This window comes from Perognathus longimembris, chromosome 9 (assembly GCF_023159225.1).
Source record: "Perognathus longimembris pacificus isolate PPM17 chromosome 9, ASM2315922v1, whole genome shotgun sequence".
NCBI classification, from domain to species: domain Eukaryota; kingdom Metazoa; phylum Chordata; class Mammalia; order Rodentia; family Heteromyidae; genus Perognathus; species Perognathus longimembris.
In genome coordinates, this window is record NC_063169.1 from 23,246,378 (window position 1) to 23,256,896 (window position 10,519).

The window sequence follows — 10,519 nt, forward strand, 5'->3', positions numbered from 1 at the left end:
AATTTATCATTAAAATCTACCCAGGGCAGGTGTTCATAGAATGCCCATGACTGTGACATGATATCAATTTCTTCTCTTCATAACAGCCACCCTATGATTGTTCTGTTGCTTTCAGTTGTAACCATCATTTGAAATTCAAAATCAGGTTGCTTTTCAAATGACTCCACTCTCTCATTCATTCCTGAAATTTCTTATTTCCTACCGGACAGTTCAGGAAAGATTTCTTCTTTCTTGTCTTAGTAGAGTGAATCTCAATTTAGGATGCATATTTGAATTTTTTTTTTTAAATCCTGGTGCCTGGATCTCACCAACAGACATTTTTTAATTGAATGACTTGAGGATGAGCCATGAACATCAGTACTTTGAATAAGTCTCCAAAGGTTATGAAATGTATGTAAAATTTAGAAAATCTTTATAGTACATTCTTTTCAACCGGATTTATGAATGAGTGATATAGTGATGTTATAATGAAAAAAATGCTTCCTTTATAAAAGATAATATTGTAAGAGCAATATAAAATAATACGTTGAATAGATTTTGAGAAGTAAATACAAGAACAATCTGTTCTGCTCAGAAAACTTTCTTTGCACATCCCCTTCCATTTTCACTTTAACAAGCATTGAGCTGATCCTACTATAATGATTTCATTAAAAGGTTTATCCCCAACCTAATTACTTTATGTAGGCTGTGAAAATGATGATTTAATGATACAAAAATAAATGAAATATTTCTTACTGTGTTGTGGATTAATTGCTAAACTTTCTCTCTCTCTCTCTCTCTCTCTCTCTCTCTCTCTCTCTCTCTCTCCCTGTCTCTCTCTCTGTGTGTGTGTGTGTGTGTGTGTGTGTGTGTGTGTGTGTGTCCACTAGGGGCTGGAATTTAGGGCTTGTATTCTACTCCTTAGCTGGTTTTCCTCAAGGGTAGTGCTCTACTACTTGAGACAGTGCTCCACTTCTGGAGATAAGAGTCCTGCAGACTTTCCTGCCTAGGCTTGCTTCAAACCACAATCCTTAGATCTCAGCCTCCTGAGTAGCTAGAATTACAGACATAAGATACCAGCACTGAGCTCCTTGCTAAGACTGATAAGCACCTTATGGACATTGTGACATCCAATTTTCAGACAAGCTCAACAAAGTGTCCTTGTGTTTCTCTTGGACCAAAATGCTGAAAATGGCTTTCTTGTGAAACCACTTATCCCGAGTTCAAAGCTGGTAAAATGGGTTAGAACCAGCACAGACCTCCAAGGAATCTTAGTGTGAAGTCATGGTTGGAGTGACCGTAATTCATTCTGCTCAGAAAACTCACCAACCAGTTTATACTGAGCCATTTACAGACTACAGGCACCCATGAGGAGGAAGAAAAGGAGATGGGCAGAATAAGAAATGAACTTTTGCCCCATGGCATCTTATAGATCTACCTACATCTACCTGTGGCTTCATTTTTGAAAGCCATAGCTTGAGAAGGCTGCATTGTGGGAAACACTTTGGTAGAGACTTTGTTGGGGGGAGGGGTGGAGATGATCACTGTAGACAAAGTAAGGCCAAATCTTCAAAACATCCTTCAGGAAAGTTCTGGAGGCCACGATTGCAAGCCAAAATGAGCATCTACCAACAGATTGATATAATTTAAGATTCAATGGCCCACTTTTTTTCCCTACTGTGATATTTATTTCATTGAGAATATATTGTCCAGGACTCTTCTGGTTCAAGTAATTGAAATAAAATAACTTGAAGAGAAGAAGGAAGAGCCAGGCTCAGAAAAGGAAGGCACCAGCAGAAACCAAAAATTCTCACAGAAGAACCCACTTGACAGTTTCACCTCAACTTTATTGCTAGAATAAATTTAAGGACTTTTGTTGTTGTTGTTGTCCTTAAATTTTTTGAGATACTATATCTTATGGAAGAAAGGTCCATTATCTGCACTTAGATAACATATCCAGCACTTATAGAAAGGTTAGGGTAAGAGAGAATGCAACAGAAGAAACTTTCGGCTTTTCCATAGCTAGACCAAGATGGCTTGATTTATTCTCCCAACAAGACTATGTGCACACAATGTCAATTAAACAGTTTTCAGAAAGGAAATCGATACAGACAACAATGGTAAATACACTTAGCTTGTTCCTAGCAGAGAATGCTGTTCAACAAGAACAGAAAACTGAAACTGAGGTTACCAATGGCTAAAGTCAGCCACTGATAAGAACCCGCTGACCTGGTATAGTCATCACTCCTGGATGAAGATCGAACTGCTTCTCCATAAGGCCAACACAGAATAATGAACAAGGGTTTTTTTGTTCAATACTCATTTTAGAGAGGGGTTTGATTACTCCTACACAGAGCTGCAGGAATAACATTTGTTTATCTTATTTTGAAAGTTGAAGATATGATCAATATTACAACAACAACAAAAAACAAACTATAGAGTTTCACATCAGATTTAGATTTCTTCCTATTGAACAAGGAAATAAATCTACATACAGAACCCATGTATTCTCTGGACAACAATGTTCTGGATGGTAAAATAGGCTGATAAAGACTGGAGAGATGCAAACTCTCCAGGTCACCTTAGCACCTTCCATGCTATGTAGTCTCAACTGTCTTGTATCTGGCTCCTCTATTCCCTTGTGTTATCTATATGATCCCTATGCCCTTTAGGGCTCTTGAAATATCCTAGGACAGCTCTCTAGGAAGCTACCCTTTATAAATGGACAGTCAGTAGCAACATCAGTAAACGTTGAAAAGCTCAAACTTTTCTACCAAAAGTTACTATTTTAACTATAACAAGTTTGCTGGAATATCAGCCCACCTGCCTTGGCCACATGTATCTGTAGACCCAGTAGGCTTTGGAGTTTTCCCACTAAGGAGATCCAACATTTCATTCCCCATGTAGTCTTGGAAGGAGCAGTAATTCCAAAAAATGCCATGAAGGTTTGCATCAATGATCACCTGCCTAACAGGTAGGATAATACACCATTGGCAGATTTTATCTGAAAAATACTATTCTAGAAAGCATGTCTACTTTTCAGCTAAGTAGTTAGCTCCATGAATATTTTCATTTCTAGCCTTTAAGCAGACATTTTAGAAATAACTATTATTTTGAAATAGCTGAGGATTGAACTCACATCATTATGTCACATTTACAGAAACATTTTCCCTGGTCAATGGAATGAATGACAAAGAACACCGAAAAGCTACAGAAATGCTAGCAAAGGATTTTTGATATTTGAGCAATACCTTCTAGACATGGAGTTACTGCTGTTCCTTCCCCTTGCATCATCACAGAGAGACATTCTCACAGCTGTAGAAACTTGGACAGTAATGAGGAATGGGAAGCTGCCTCAGCCACACCAGGCAGGCTAGCTGGTCTTCCATTCCTGATGCACCAGCTTCTCCTCAGTGGTTCCGGGGTTCCAGGGTTCCAGGGGCTATGTTCTATTAGACAGAATTTTAAGTGACACTATGGGAACATGGTACACCCTTGGTTGACTCTACAAAAGGAAGTTGCGGAAGATCTCAATCTTTTGGCTCTCTGGAAAATATGAACTATGATAGAAGCTCTTTTGCCCTCAGGATATATCTTTTGAAAGTTGTGGTAGAAATGTAGTGATTCATTATATGAGAAACAAAAAGAGCAGTAGAACAGTATAGAAGGTTTAGGTTATAAGTGGTTATGCTATGGTTATGGTTTGATTTGGGATACACACACACACACACACACACACACACACACACACATATTCATTCTTGTCAATACCATGGTTTGAACTTAGGAGCTCATTTGTGGTAGCTCTATTACTTCAGTCACTCCTCCAGCTAGCTTTTTTTTTTTACATTGTTTATTTTATTAAACAGAGAAAAAAACTATTTTTAATCACTAAATTATTTATCATTTTAATCTGGGTTCAGATATGTTTTATTTCTAATTAACCTTCAAGTAACAGCAGCCAGAAGTTTAGCTTTCAAAGTTCTTGGTACCCAGGCTATCATTGAGCCAAAGAGCTCAACACACACACACACACACACACACACACACACACACAGTTTTTCTAAAGTAAACAAATATGTTACATTGCTGGAACAATGTTACTGTTGGAACTTTTTATATCCAGTTTACTTTGTCTGAAATTGAGTCTTTAGATTATTAAAACAAGAATCTCTAGAACACAAAGAATTTTTTTCTGCAACCTCAAAAATTATTGATGGCAATATTTTTCTTAATTCACCTAGAAGAGAATGAAATGTGGAAGGCCAAACCACTGCAAATGGTCAAAACAAATCCAGTATGAAAAATATTTGGAAGTATATATTCTCTTGAATGAATATTCAATGGTACAGCTTGGACCCATTGCCAAAATTTAGATCCCCAATTAACTAAAAAAGAAATGTTGATTTTATTGGTTGAAGACACACTGATTCTCTGAAATCAGAAAGCTCCACAATTACTATATAAATGAGACTATACAAAAGTATCAAATATAAGCAGCAGTGTAACAAGAAAATAAATTGGCAGAAATAATTATTCAACTAGTAGTAATAATTAAGACCACCGTTTCAAAGATTTTCTATACACAAAGAATGAGAAATATTTTTAAGCACACACTGTACCAATCCTGAGTCACTAAAGTTATATACTTCTTTCTTCTTCAATATGAGTGGACCCACATTATCTCCTGTCAATTCATTATGCTTATTATGGGAACCATCACAGGCAGGAAACGTCTTAGAATGACAACACCTACAATAAGCTGCTTTCGTAAGACACAAATCTTCAATGTTTATTCATTCACCACTTTGGAATTTTCCTTCTGTATTTTAAGATTAATCAAACTATCCTTCTGCTGTTTTTTCTTCTGGAGAAATGGACGAACTGCAAGGTAGCCAAGGAGGGCGAGTACACCAAGGAAAGGCAGCAAGCGAAGCCATTCTGAAACTGTGAGCAGGGTGAACCCCGTAATGCTCTCCGGGACTGGGAGCTGTTTGAGATAGGAGGGGAGTTGTACCTTCACGATGCGGGCCACACTCTCCAGTACCATCCTGGGGCCAGCAGCAGCAGATCCTCTCTTGTCCACCCCTCCCCTACACCCCACCCTAAGCTGCAGCTCTTAGGCTGGCTACTGCCCCAGCTAGCATTTGATGATTGTATTGGTATTGAATCTCACAAACTTTTCTTCTCAGGCCAACTTTCATAAATAAGTTTACGCAATTATACATCTTTGGGGTGGCAAGATATTTCCACTATCTTATGAAATAGAAATAGATTCAGCCTTAGAATGAACTAACATTTAATTTTCTACATAGCTGGAAAAATTGAATTATATCTTCCATATATTTATAACTGTGTTAAGTAATAATCACTATTATTAAAGGCATTTTTAATTGAATTCTTAGAGAATATATTTTGCTCAAAATACAATTCATGGTCATTTTAACACTAATTTAGTGACACTAATTTATTATTTTAACTCTCCATGGTGTGTCACATATAATGTGCTCTGGCTTTTGTAAATAAAAGATTTGGTGAACTAATTTTGCTTGCATTCTGCTCCATTAGGTAAGATAATTAGGCAAAGAATTAAAGAGGCCAAACTATCACCTAAAGGCATGAGCTGAGGGATGGGGTTAGGATCTGGTAAGACCAGAGCCATCTGCCTGCTCCTTGGCATAGCCATTCACTGCAGGCCTGAGGATACTGTTCAGTGGGTTTAAATTATTTTCAGGTAATGTAAACTATTGTTTGTTCTCTTTCTTTTTCCACTCCTCTACACCTACACATGTGCTAACTGAAAGAAAGTCCTCAATCCAGATTACAGTGGTAAAATGCAATTTCTTTGTCTGCTTGGCACCATGTTACCTTCTTTGATTTGTGTTTTACTTTACTCCTTTTGAAAATGAGCCTTATGCTTTTTTCCCCCACCACTCTTAATGATTTAGGTTTGTATTCTGGCTATTTGGAAACACTGTAATATAAAACTGATGAACTAGAAACAAAAACATTTAGCAACACCAGCCTTTTTCTTATTTGTTATTCTTCAGAAAATTATGAAGAGGCTATGATAGGTAGAAGTTTTCTCATGCTATATTCAGAAAGATAAAGAAAAAGATATTCAAGAATGGCATTCAGCCCTGAAAGAATCTAGAAGGGTCATACTGATATGGAATCTTTTCAGAAAAAAAGTTCCAGCTTTTTATAAAAATAGAGTCCAGACCCTATAGGAGTCTACTTGTCTAATAATAATAACAACAACAACAACAATAAATGAATGAATGAATGAATTAGTGAATCAATCAAACCACAAGCTTATCTGAGAACATAGAAGAAAACTATTCCGTGGGATTAGATTGCTTATTGTAAAAAACAAAAGAATGAAGCCAGAAATATGATTTATGGAAAAAAGTTTAGATAGTAGTTAGTGCTTACAAAGGAGAAGTGTTGTGCTAGGAATGTTAATGCTTCTCACTTGGTCTGTTCTCTCTCCTTTCCCAGAAGTGGGAAGGTCTTGCTCTTGCAATTTCCTTAGCTGCTTGCTCTCCATTGCTACTATATATCTACTACTGAGCTGTAAATGCTAATGTTGTTACCATTTATTTTCAAGAAATTTGGACAGCTAGATTACTGGTTAGTGATCATGAACAAGGTTTACGGCCGTGTGTCTTTAATAATCCAGGTACTGTGCTTATGAGCAGAGTGAGGATTAGAATACGTGTTTGCTATATACTAATTGAGTTTAATCGATTTTTTTTTTTTTTCCCCCAGTCCTGGGCCTTGGATTCAGGGCCTGAGCACTGTCCCTGGCTTCTCTTTGCTCAAGGTTAGCACTCTGCCACTTGAGCCACAGCGCCACTTCTGGCCATTTTGTATATATGTGGTGCTGGGGAGTCAAACCCAGGGCTTCATGTCTATGAGGCAAGCACTATTGCCACTAGGCCATATTCCCAGCCCACGGGTTTAGTCAATTCTTTTGGTCCATGGGGCTTTGTATTTACTTCGAAATGTTCATTTAGGCTTTGACTCTCTTTTTATCAACCTTTGGGAAACAAATAGGTAATAGAACAACTACCAATAGGTAATAGAACAACTGCTTTATAACATCATCATCAAATAATGTTATATAATTTACAGTCAGCCTAATTTACCAATATATTACTTCAGGTACTATGCAAACAAGACTCTTATGAGTATTACTTTGTTTTCCTCCCCTAAGTCATAAGCATTTGTAATGTTGGTTAGGTACCAAACAAGTATGAAATATTGTCATAACACTAGAAACATTGTTATTATTATGATTATTAATTATTGAAAAATATCCTAAAAATATCATTGGCTAATAGCAAAATAATTAATGCACACACATGCACGCACACATACATATGTGTGTATATATGTACTTTCATATACTCAAATGAGAGAACAGAGATACCATACAATAACTAAACTAAAATTATTTTAGAAACATTTTTATTTCCTTATCTTGTTCCTTGTCCACTGACTTCAACAAGCTTCCAATAATACCTCTTTTAGTGCCACAATCTCTGTTACATTTTAGGGCCTGAAAGATGGAGATAAACAATGAAGTCTAGCTTTGCAGACATGAGAGTGTAACACATACTTAAAGAGCTAGAAGCACACACTACAACTTATTATTATTTGTTGGTGTTATAAACTAGTAAGCAGGTGAAAGAAACAGAACAGATACTCTACTAGTGAAAATGAAAATATTCTCACCTTTCTCTTCATATATAACATCAATATACAGAGAACATACAGTGACTATTATCTTTGCTATTTTCAGAGATTTGGTGATTATCATCATTAAGTGATGTAATTATTCTAGTCTAATGATATTCATGTCTGTCTTTCTTCTGAATCTGAGAATTATGCATCATATCTGGTTTTCCCAAGATAGATATCATTACTTTCCTGTATCTGTAACAAATTGCCATAAATTTTGTAGAATAAAACAACACATTTTTACAATTTTATGCTTCTGAGTGTTTAAAGTCTTTACAACAGATGTCAGCAGAATTGTATTCTTTTTGGAGGCTCTAGGGAACAATGGATTTCCTTGTGTTCAACCTTCTAAAGGCAGCATAGGTCTATGTTTCATGGCTAATTCAGCTTCAAAGTTAACTTCAGATTTCCTTTACTCTCATTTGGCTTCCCTTCCCAAAACTTTTCCTGATTCAGCCTTTCTTTTCTCTCTGATGAAGATACTGAGGTTTACAGGAGACCCACCCAGATAATCCTGGATAATCAATTGTTAATTTAAATACTTCTCTATAGTTCCCTGTACATTTGTGAACTATACATATACGTATCTCTACCATATCAATTAGTGCCCCCCTTTAATACTAGTCACTATTTTTTATTGCAAAGCTTTCAGTTTATTTAAAGTATGTTGTATTAAAAACAGCAACTAAGTCCATAGGTAGAATTTTAATTATTTCTAAGTAAACTTTATCTCTAGCTTTACAAATTTTGAACTCCTTACTTTATACGGTACTACACTCCCCCAAAATAAAACAAACAAGAAAATTGAACAGTATTGATGGAGTGAGATTGATTGGAATGCATTGTGAACATGTGTGGAAGTTTATCATTGAAATGCTTCCTTGTACAAATAATATGGGGGAGGGGAGAGAAGAAGATAAAGAAAACTGGCTGAGTTCCCAGTTCCCATTAGAAGCTTAGATGAGTGTTTGGAATCAATTTTCTTCAATTGATGACAGCTTTTTATTATGATTATTTTCCAATTAAAGGACAAAATAATTCCTGTTTGAAGCTTGATCTGCCAATCTTCATATTACACAGAACCAGCGATGCTATTATTGCTCTTCTTCTTGTTCTTTTCTCACCCATCCTACCTTTAGCATTCAACAAGAGACAACAGTTAACAGATCATTAAATATTTACAGTATTATCTATAATCCAGCTTTCTTTGACTCTGTCCACACACTTAATCCCCACAACCTCCCCATGGGGTCTCCCATTTATAGATAAGCAAATCTCAGTGATTCGTCTTCAGAGATAATGTTATGGGAGGGCTCTATCCCATAACTTCACAATGATGTAGAATGTGACTATTCAATCATTTGGTGATCAATTTAGAGTCTTTAGAGTTTTAGGAAGCAAGAAACAGCAAAACGTATTGAGTAAACTCATTCCTGGAGCAACAGCCAACTAATTAAATACTTGTTAAGAATTATAAAATGTTCTTTTGTTACTTTGATTTTTCACTTTTTCCTTTAAATTCAATTTTTGTTTCATAAAATTATATAAGTATGTTTAGCTTTTGGTCCTACAGACAACAAAAAAGAAAATGAGCAAATATGTTATATTTCAAAATGTAATTTTTTAGAAGTTACATCTACAATACAAACATATGAAAATGCATACAGGGCCATATGAAATATATAAAATTATACAGACTGAACTAGATACACAGGAATGGATTTCCACAGTGAAATGCCTTTGAACAATTAATAGTTTAACAGAATGACTACTGGAAATATGAAACATGTGTTAGACAATGGCTAGAGAGAATGGGAGGTAAATACAATCATAATACTCAATGTACACACATGTGAAAATAAAAGTAACTTGAGAGTGTGAGTGGTGTTGAGCGAGATGGAAGGGGAGTGAGACAGACCAAGATGCAATGAGTTTATAAAATGAAATGTTAAACTGAAATATTTCATGTAATTATTTAAAGATAATAGAAAATAAATTTTAAAATGTTTTGTCCTAGCCTAATGTTTCTTAATCATGTTATACTGTGACTATACTCTTTTTTTCTGCTAATGGACAGTCCTTTTTTGTGTATGTGTGTGTGCCATTATTGGGCCTTGAACTCAGAGTCAGGGTACTGTTGCTTGGCTTTTTGGCTCAAGGCTGATACTCTACCACTTTAGCTATCTATTCTCATCTGGCTCATTGGTAGATTTAATTGGAATACAAAGTCTCATGGGCTTTCCTGCCTGTGTTGATTTCAAACTACAACCCTCAGATCTCAACCTCCAGAATTATAAGGATTGATCCACCAGCACATACATGACAGTCTCTCATCTACCCACATCTTCTAGTTAATGAAGTTTATCTTACAAACACTTAGTAAATAGATTGAGTGACAGAGATTATGAAGGTAAGTTACAGCACCCACAAAATGTGAGATCAAGATAAAATTTAGGAGAATAAAAGGATCCTAGTGTTTACTTTCTTAACATTGACATTGACTTTCTAAGGCATTACACCATTTGAGTTATCCATTGAATCAACAATATTTGATTAAGACATTTGCATACAATTATGTACCACCCAACATATTTGCTTATAAGTTTATAAACTAATTCTAGATTCCCTATATGAGGGAAACATGCAACTTTTGTCTATATGGGTGTGACTTTATTTAACATAACTTTCTCTATGTCTTTTCATTTTATTTTTCAGCTTTTATTTTTTTATATTTTTTAAAAAAAATTTTATTATCAAACTGATGTACAGAGAGGTTAAGTTTCATACGTTAGGC

At 35.6% G+C, this 10,519-nt stretch overlaps 1 pseudogene; it reads right to left on the reverse strand.

The window, feature by feature from the left end:
• Positions 1 to 4,456: 4,456 nt before the first annotated feature.
• Positions 4,457 to 5,029, reverse strand: LOC125357655 (annotated as a pseudogene).
• Between the last annotated feature and the right edge of the window lie 5,490 nt (positions 5,030 to 10,519).